We start from the raw sequence: 9574 nt of genomic DNA, 5'->3' as shown, positions 1-9574 counted from the left end.
TGAGTTCGAGCCCCATGTCGGGCTCTGTGTTGACAGCTTGGAGCCTGGAGCCTGCTTCGGATTCTGTGTCTCCCTCTATCTCTGCCCCTCCCCACTCTCGTGCTCTCTCTCTCAAAAATTAATGTTAAAAAAAAAATTTTTTTTTAAAGTGTAATTGGAACACAAAGCAAAATTACTACTCTAGTTTATGAGTGTACTTCTATGAACTAAATGCCTAAATCCTATGCACTTTTTAGAAAGGGCATAGTAGAGTTAGATTGAGGAAAACCAGAATTCTTTGCTATGATGATCACTTGTTTCCTAAAGAAATAACTACATTCTAGTTTTCTTAGCTTATCCTAATACTATAGACTTAAAATACTGTTGACTTTAATTTCAAGAAAAATCTCAGTATAAAATAGTCTTCCAAGCCCCAAGTGATAGCCAACTTCTTTTAATAGTAAGTTAATATTAAGTAAATAAATTTTAATGGCTTTTTTGAGGGGAAGGGATTAAGAATCATTCCTATTACATTGGTGAGGCAGTATCTACTTTGTGAAAATAATACTTTACAAGTTGAGAACAGTAGTCTGTTGAAGACCTTTTCAAAATTGACATAAGCTATAAAACTGGTCAAACTCGTCTGGGCAATATTATATATTTTTAAAATATTTATTTACTTACAGAGTGCATGCAATCAGAGGAGGGGCAGAGAGTGAGAGAGGAGAGAGAAAATCCCAAGCAGGCTCCTCGCTGTTAGCACAGAGCCCCACATGGGTCTTGATCGCATGAACTGTGAGATCAAGACCTGAGTTGAAATCAAGAGTTGGATGCTTAATTGACTGAGCCATCCAGGTGCCCTATAGGCAATCTTATTATTTTAAAAATGAGGGGGCGCCTGGGTGGCTTGGTCGGTTAAGCGTCCGACTTCAGCTCAGGTCACGATCTCGCGGTCCGTGAGTTCAAGCCCCGCGTCGGGGTCTGGGCTGATGGCTCAGAGCCTGGAGCCTGCTTCCGATTCTGTGTCTCCCTCTCTCTCTGCCCCTCCCCCGTTCATGCTCTGTCTCTGTCTCAAAAATAAATAAACGTTAAAAAAAAAAAAAATTAAAAAAAAAAATGAGAAGGATTGTTATTTAAGATTACTTTAACACATTGTGAAATATTTATATAATTTCAAAAGAACCTTGCAGAAAAGCATTGATACTCCTCATTGTCACTAAACCTTCAAATTTTGGCCTTAAAATATTAAATGTAGCTGAATTAAGAATACTAATGTTCTGGTTTTGTTAGGGTATTCTGTACAATTTTTAATGGGTATATAAAGTCGAACCATTTTTGGCATTGTTTTATACTTTGTAATTCTCTCTTAACATATAATCTACTAAATGAGCTTTTTAAAAAAATACCACTTAAAAACATGAAAATTTTTTATTCTAAAATATCTCATGAAAAGTACTTTATACAGAGCTTTAAGCTGCCTGTTAGTAGTCAAATATAACTGATGCTCTTTAAGAGGTTTTGTTTGACTGAAAAGGTGGCAGTTTTTGTCTGAAATATGTCTGTCATTAAAAGTGGAATTATATCTCTTAAGGAATAATTTTAAATACTTTTAGCTTTCCATTGGCACCACTGGTATTAATTCAGCATTAAAGGTTTAAAGAGTAGGAACCAACCAAGAGTTAAAAGTTTTACACTCCCTTGCCCTCCTACTCCCAAGTCACTTCGATGCTAACCAGACCTTCAGCCATCTCCTTTCTTCTCTTTTGGGAGTTATACATTTTTTCTTAAAGTTGTTACACTGTAGATACTTTAACTTTGCTCTCAAACCATGGACAGTTATAAGTCCCCTTCAGAATCTTTATGTAGTTTCCATCTACCTCTTCATCCTCCCTTAATTAAACTTTCTTCAAGCATTAACATTTATGTCAATATTAACATTAATGTCAACTGTCAGATTTCCCAAATAAGCCAATGCTTAAATACATTATCCTCTCTCTAATCTTTCAGTTCTTATTTACAAAGGCTTTGGTGTTTGTCATTAATTAGAGTTGTTCTTTTAGAAGTGTTATAACCAACTAACCAGACTATTTGAAAGTGCAAAGAAAAAATAACCAGAGATGTACAGTTTACAACCTCAAAGATTATTTGTCCTGTATGGTACGTGTAAGCTTTTAGAATTATTGGCATATTACTCAACTTACATATAATGTTGGAATGAACTAGTAGAGCAGCCTTCATGTTACCCAATTCTATTAACATTTTGTTACAAAACTTAAGTAAAAAAATAATTCTGCAGTGAATACCCGTATACCAACTACCTAAATTCTATAATTAACAGTAGATTGTACTTGCTTGCTATATATATTACATATATACAGTATATCTATCTATTTTCCAATTATGTTGAATTTAACTGTAAAATTTTGAAAACTGGAGTGTTCATAGAGTATTTCAGTTAGCTAAAAAATGATCAGAAAACGGTCGAATAACTTTATAAACCTAATTCTTCTTGGGAAATTCAGGTTGTGGTCTCAAGCATCAGATTACAGGAACTTAATAGACACAGATGATTAAGGAATGCACAATGAGTAGGACCTTTGGAAAGCTAATGGAAAAGGGCAATCCAATCGTTGATATTAACCCTTTCATTCTAAAATTCGAGAGCAGTAAATGATTGCTTAAAGAGTAAGGATAATTTCAACCATTGATAACCCTTATTTTATAGCAAGATGATCCCTTGTAATTGTAGATCTCCAAGGTTTTGATAGGAAGAACTAAAGCTCTCTATGATTCTATATTGTTAAGTACGGTATATAATAAATATCTTCCTGTTGAAAGATCTTACTGTTGGGGCACCTGGCTGGCTCAGTCGGAGCACACAACTCTTGGTTTTGGGGTTGAGTTCAAGCCCTATGTTGGGTATGAAGACTACTTAAAAATAAAACCTTAAAAGAAAAAAAAGATCTTACTGTGGAAGGCAATTCTGAGTTCAATTTCAATAAGACTTTTGCATGCTGGAAATAATCAAAAGTCATCAAAATGTTTTCTACGTGCCATACCCTCCCCAAGACTCCAGACTGCTAAGAACCCATTTGTAATTTGGTTTTGGCAACTAATCAAGATAATTTCTAATTTTAGAATAAATGAACTAATTGTAATAATTTAGGAGTAGCTATGGAGGAGTTTCATTAGTATCTCTTATCTTTACAACCAGATATAAAATACCACATATTTTCTGCCACTTTATATATTGGACTAGAAAAATTACTTCCCTGAATCCTTTCTTATCCATAAAGGCTATTATTGTGTGAATCACTAAAGAAGTATTTTCATTATTATTATCAATGTCTTTTAAGTTACTACATGTTCAAGATACATGATCTAATTAAATGGAGCTTGAATAGACCATATAGCTTCCTTTGACAAAGGTGCATATAATTTTCCATGAAGGTTGCTTCTGCCAATCCTCCCATTTTTTCTGTTCCTACCATTACTTAATTCAGAGACTGGAATTAATGCTACAATGCATGATAAATTATTCCTTGAACAGAAAGAACTTGACATTTGTGTCACTGATTCTACACTAAGGGAACATTACTATAAATTCTGCTTTAGAAAATGAATTCTAAGGGGAGCCTGGGTGGCTCAGTCGGTTAAGTGTCCAACTCTTGGTTTTGGCTCAGGACATCATCCTGGGGTCATGGGATTGAGGCCCGCGTTAGGCATGAAGCCTGCTTAAGATTCTCCCTCTCTTTCTCTCTCTCTCTCCCTCAAAACAGTCAAACAAAAAAGATAAAATGAATTCTAAGATCTCAACAATGGACCCTCAGTAAATGCAACCAACACCTTTTATAAATCTTAAACTGTAATTCTATTTGAGGTTATAGCACAAGTTTAAACTTGATAAATACAGTTCCTGGGTGTTAGGAACATTACTTCTACATTTCAGCGTATTTAATTTAGAATTCCAAGATAATTGCAAAGGATATGAAAAGTAATCTGAAAACTGTCAGAGATTAATTCAAGACAACCTAATCCAAGAAATTTAAAGAAAAGGGATTTAGTTGAAGCATAAAATAGATTATCCATAACTCTTAAAAATCCACCCCATACCTACAAAGAAGCTTATCTAAAACTTTAAAGAAAGTTTCTTTCAAAGATTAAATTTGTGTTTATAAACAGCATTCTATAAAATGTACTCTCAAATTTCTGATTAAAAAAAAGTAGTTCCTGAATTATACATGATTTGCACGTACACACTTCTGCCATCTCATCTCAAAACATACTCTTTCCATTTGAAAATCATTGTAAAAAAAATTGTATTTGGTGATTTTTGGAAGATTTATGGATTCAGGAGAAAAAGGAGTGCAAAAAAACAACTTTGAGGAGTTAGCTCAGGAATCAGACGCTCAGCAAGACAGGCCCATGATTTTAAAACGTATTTAGTTCAGCAAATGTCTTTCAAAAATTTAATATATGGGAGGATGATGAAACCAACAGCCTTTCCATACCCAAGTATGTGTAGAAGCCATGGAAACTGGGGAGCCTTCCACCCTCTAAAGGACAATGTATTCGGCAATATGATGGAGGGTCATTCGGAGATGGGAGATGCACAAAAAAGGGAAATAGAAGAATAAAATGTTAGGGGTGCCTGGCTGGCTCAGGAGGTAGAGCATGCAACTCTTGACGTTGGGGTCGTGAGTTCTGAGCCCCACTTTGGGCCTAAAGATTACTTTTAAAATAATTTATAAGAGGGGCACGAGGGTGGCTCAGATGGTTAAGCATCAGACTCTTGGTTTCGGCTCAGGTCATGATGTTGCAGTTTGTGAGTTTGAGCCCCATATTGGGCTCTGTGCTGACAGCACAGAACCTGCTTGGGATGCTCTCTCTCCCTCTCTCTCTGCCTTTCCCCTGCTTGCTCTGTCTCTCTCAAAGTAAGTAAACGAAAAAAATAAAATAAAATTATAAGGGGCACCTGGGTGGCTCAGTTGGTTAAGCATCTGATTCTTCTTGATTTCAGCTCAGGTCATGATCTCTGTGAGTTTGAGCCCTGCGTGGGCTCTGTGCTGACAGTGCAGAGCCTCCTTGGGATTCTGTCTCCCTCTCTCTCTGCCTCTCCATGCCCCGCCCCCCCTTGGCTCTCTATCTCTCAAAATAAAAATAAAAATAAATCTTTAAAAATAAAATAAATTATAAAAGGTTGGTTTTACCCAGCTTGAAATCTTGGACTAACAAAAGAGAAGTAAACTTTATTATTTTCTCCCTGCACCAAGTGGGCCCCCAATATCAGAATTCAGAACTTAAATTGGAAAACGGTTTCCTAACAGACTTTTACAGGTACGTAGAGAACCAACCAGCATTTAACACCATTCAGAGGCAATACCAACAATTTGCTATCATAGGTGAAGTTCAGAGTCCATGGGAGGCAGAAAGGATGGGGTCAAGAGTACTGTTAAGTGTTAAGCCTTGTGAGGGAAAAAGGCTACAGGAAGACAAAATATTTCATATTTCAGTTCCATTTTCATGTTGTAATTAGTGCTTCTGTGCACTTACCAAAGCTATACTTTCTAGGCCTGAGCTATTTTCTACTTGCTGTGTATTTCCATGTGGATATCCTAAACGCCCCTCAGAATTCAACATGCAAATCAAAATTACCTTCTATAATTCAGATCCCCCTCTAGAGTTCTCTAATTGCTAGTTTTAATCTCCCTAACTGCCCAATTTAAAAACTCTTTTCTGGGGCACCTGGGTGGCTCAGTGGGTTAAGCAACTGACTTAGGCTCAGGTCATGATCTCGCGGTTGGTGAGTTCGAGCCCCGCGTCAGGCTCTGTGCTGACAGCTCAGAGCCTGGAGCCTGCTTCAGATTCTGTGTCTCATTCTCTCTGCCCCTCCCCCACTCTCTTGCTCGCTCTCTCTCAAAAATGAATAAACGTTAAAAAAAAAAAAAAAAACACCCTGAAATAAATAAAAACTCTTTTCTTACCCTCCATGCAGTTGGTTAAGTCTTAATTCTAACTTCAAAACATGTCCCAAGTATAAGTCCATGTCGGGGTACTCCCTCTGATAATGTCCTTAAGCCCATTTCTTTTATTTTAAACTACTGACATATACTTTTTCCTCAAGCTTTTCCTTTCCAAGCTGTTCTCCATATTTTCACCCGTTTTCTTTTTAAAGCAGGAATCTCTTTCCCTTATTTACCTTTGATGGCTCTGCCATGCCTGCAGAATAAAGTTGCAACTCTTTGCCATGACATGCAAGGCCCTTCAGGTTATTACCCCAGCACACCCTTCAATATATTGTATCTCCTTTCTCTGCAAGTCTTCCACATCTTTTTACACCACTGTCCATGCACTTTTACTCTGACAATTATTTTTCTTAACATGTCAAATACTATGTCAAATATCTTAAGGCCCAATTCAGTGCTGCTTCTAAGATACCAGATTCTGAAGTAGACAATCCCTACTCACCAGAATTAGTCACTACCTTCTGGTAATAATGACTTGTTTTCACCCCCTCAGGCATTTGTTGTTGTAGGGAAGGGGAATGCAACTTGTATTTTAGTTACATTTGTCATTTCTTCCCCAGCCACCTGTAGTTAACTTTCTGTTCTGCCATTTATCCTTGTATTTCCTGAACATACTCCACACGTAAGCCCCCACACATTAAACTGTAGACATGCTGCTCAGAAATGTCACAAAGATACTGAGAAATGTCAAACAAGGGGGAAAGGGGTGTTTTGAGACAGTTTTATTTTCCAAAAGACAGGGACTCTGTATTAGTTTCATTGTTAGAATTTTTATAATCTTATACAGAAATGTGTTATCAAAACTGCAGGAATGAACCATTTTCTGGAATCAGACTGGGAGAGATGTCAGATCTAAGCCAACTCATTGGTTTCAATATTTGTAACACATTGCTAGGAAAAAAAAACCCCTAAAAACTAGTGACTAAATATTGAGAAAATTTTCAAACTATGGTCAGAATTTCTAAAATTGATTTTCCAACTATTTGTGAAGGCATTTGCATCTATTTGAGCAGGAGTGGCAGGAATGGAGATTCACACAAAATGTGAATGTCAAATAGAAGTTCCTTTGCATCTTTAAACCCTTCTTTCCCTTCCTTTCTAGAAGGGATTGCTTGGTGTCCCCATTCACAATTTGCCTGCCTTTATGCGACCACTTGAAGGCCTCCTTAATCTCAAAAGCAGCCCTTTTTTTGATTCTTAAGCCATTTAATATCGTTCTTTCTCCACCTATTCCTCCGGAGGAACCAGGAATAGGGCAGAGGTGGATGGCTTTGAGTCAGGACAACCCAAACCCTCCCTCAGACATCTAAATGCTTTGCTTTTGAGAAGATGGTGGGGGTTGAGGGATGACAAGGCATCCAAGAGTCTAGCCTATCTACCGCAGCAATAGCTCCTCACAATTTCACCCTGACTTGGGTGGGCTGCCAGTTGCCCTCTCCCAGATCCATTCTAGAGCCTGATGCTGAGCAGCACAGCACAGGGATAGGACCTAGGTTTGTTCCTTCTCATCACCAAAAGTTGAGTTAGGGCTTTGAAAAGAGGGCAAGTAATGTGGGTTTTTTTTAGCTAGCTTGATCATGTTCCAGGGAAAAGAAATACAAGTGGTTTTCCCCAAGTGTGGTATGACCTGACCCCATTTCACTTCCACCTTTGTACCACACACAAGCTTTATACTAAAATAATGCGAAGGAAAGGCGTGATTACATAGTACAGTTGATCCCTGAACAACATGGGGGCTAGGGGTGCCAGCTCCCATGCAGTCAAAAATGCACCTAACTTGGCTCCCCTAAGACTTAACTATTAATGGCCTACTGACCAGAAGCTTGGTAAGTCAGTTAACACATATTTTCTATGTATTACATACTGTATTCTTACAATGAAGTGAGCTCCAGGAAAAAAAAACAAAAACAAAAAAACATGTACAGTACTATATTTACATATGTATTTATAAAAACTCATGGGTAAGTAGACTAGCACAGTTTAAACCCATGTTATTCAAAGGTCAACTGGATGCCTAAAAACCTGAATTCTGGTCCTAATAAAATGTCCATTATTTGCCTGATACATTCTAGTCTTTTAACTCACAAACCACATACACCACCTTAAAATCTGTATTTTAACTTACAAACCACCTTTAAGTTTGAAAACAATGATTCTAGTCAACCTTCTAATGGTGAGATTTGGTCTCTTACCTTCTTTTCCTTTATCTGCCTACAAGGACACTAAAATACTTAGCACCAAGATTAATGCAAATAAAAGTCCTATGGTGTTACTGTATCAGCAGTATGTGCCACTTTATCAGTAGTAGGAGTTTAGTATCAAATTGTATTCTTATCTAAAAGCAACCTCAGCATAAAATACCTCACATCCAGGTATGTTCTATAGTGAAGTGCCACTGCATAGAACAATTTCCACTCACATATAAACCTTTCAGCCCTTTACAATGATGAGCCCCTTTACCAGGCTACTAGATAAAAACTTAGACCTGAAGCTGGTGACTCTGAAGTGTTTGCTTTACATACCCACAAAACCAAACAGGGACAGTAACATTGGAGGAAATGAGAACCCTCATGAATGGGTTTAATATCTCTACAAAAGGAGCCCAAGAGAGCACCCAAGCCCCTAGACTCCCAGCTATGGACCATGAAGTGGGCTCTTAGACATTATCTGCTGGTGCCTTAATCTCAGACTTTCCGGCTAACTGGATTGAGAAGTAACTTTATATAAGCTACCCACACCTTCTACTGTCACAGCAGTCTGAAGAGACTAAGGCTGCGGAATACCATTTTACTATAACGCCAAAATTATTAACTTTTTAAGTTTGCTAATACTTTTTCACAAGGTCAGCTGTAGTGTAATTCAGCCAACTTTATTCACTCTTCAAATTACAAAACCCATTACTTTATAATAACCTATTTCCTTTACCAGTGAACACTTCTTGAAAAAAATCTTAAAAAAACTTTTACAAGATTGACATCTTACTGTTAGTTTTTCTAATGCATTTAATGCTGCTAGCTATGTATAACATATATAATAACAAAGTATAGCTTTCTCTACATACATGCAAGAATGAAGCATTTTATAGCCAGGGCCAAAGAATGGTTGGCTGGATTATGTATGAACTGTGTAAACAAGACTGCAGGCACTTCTGTTAACTAGTTCTCAGGTTTTGTGGTGGCTATGTAACAAGCTACCATACCCTCCTGGCACAGCTCATCAATAACAGTGATTCTCAGGTTGTGTCCACACCACCCACTTTTGTATAGCCAGAAAGTCTCCCCTCCTGCATGAACCAAATGTGCAAGACCTAAGACTTTTCTTGAAAAGATAGTAGCACCTTATCTATTCCACCATATATACCCTCTTAACACTCTTTTCCTGTCTAAATATTGCGTAAAACTCAAAAAAAAGAAAAAAACCCACAACCTTTTTTGTTATTCAAGATAAATTTTAGCTCTGTAGAACTAAAAACCACACAGGGAAAATTCATGCTTTAGAACCTTAGAAAACAAAGTGTGAATTTTAAAGTAAAACTACATAAGCTACTATATTTCTTTCAGCAAACTCTA

The sequence above is a fragment of the Panthera leo genome, chromosome B2, assembly GCF_018350215.1.
Source record: "Panthera leo isolate Ple1 chromosome B2, P.leo_Ple1_pat1.1, whole genome shotgun sequence".
Taxonomy (NCBI): Eukaryota; Metazoa; Chordata; class Mammalia; order Carnivora; family Felidae; genus Panthera; species Panthera leo.
This window is presented reverse-complemented; position numbering follows the sequence as displayed.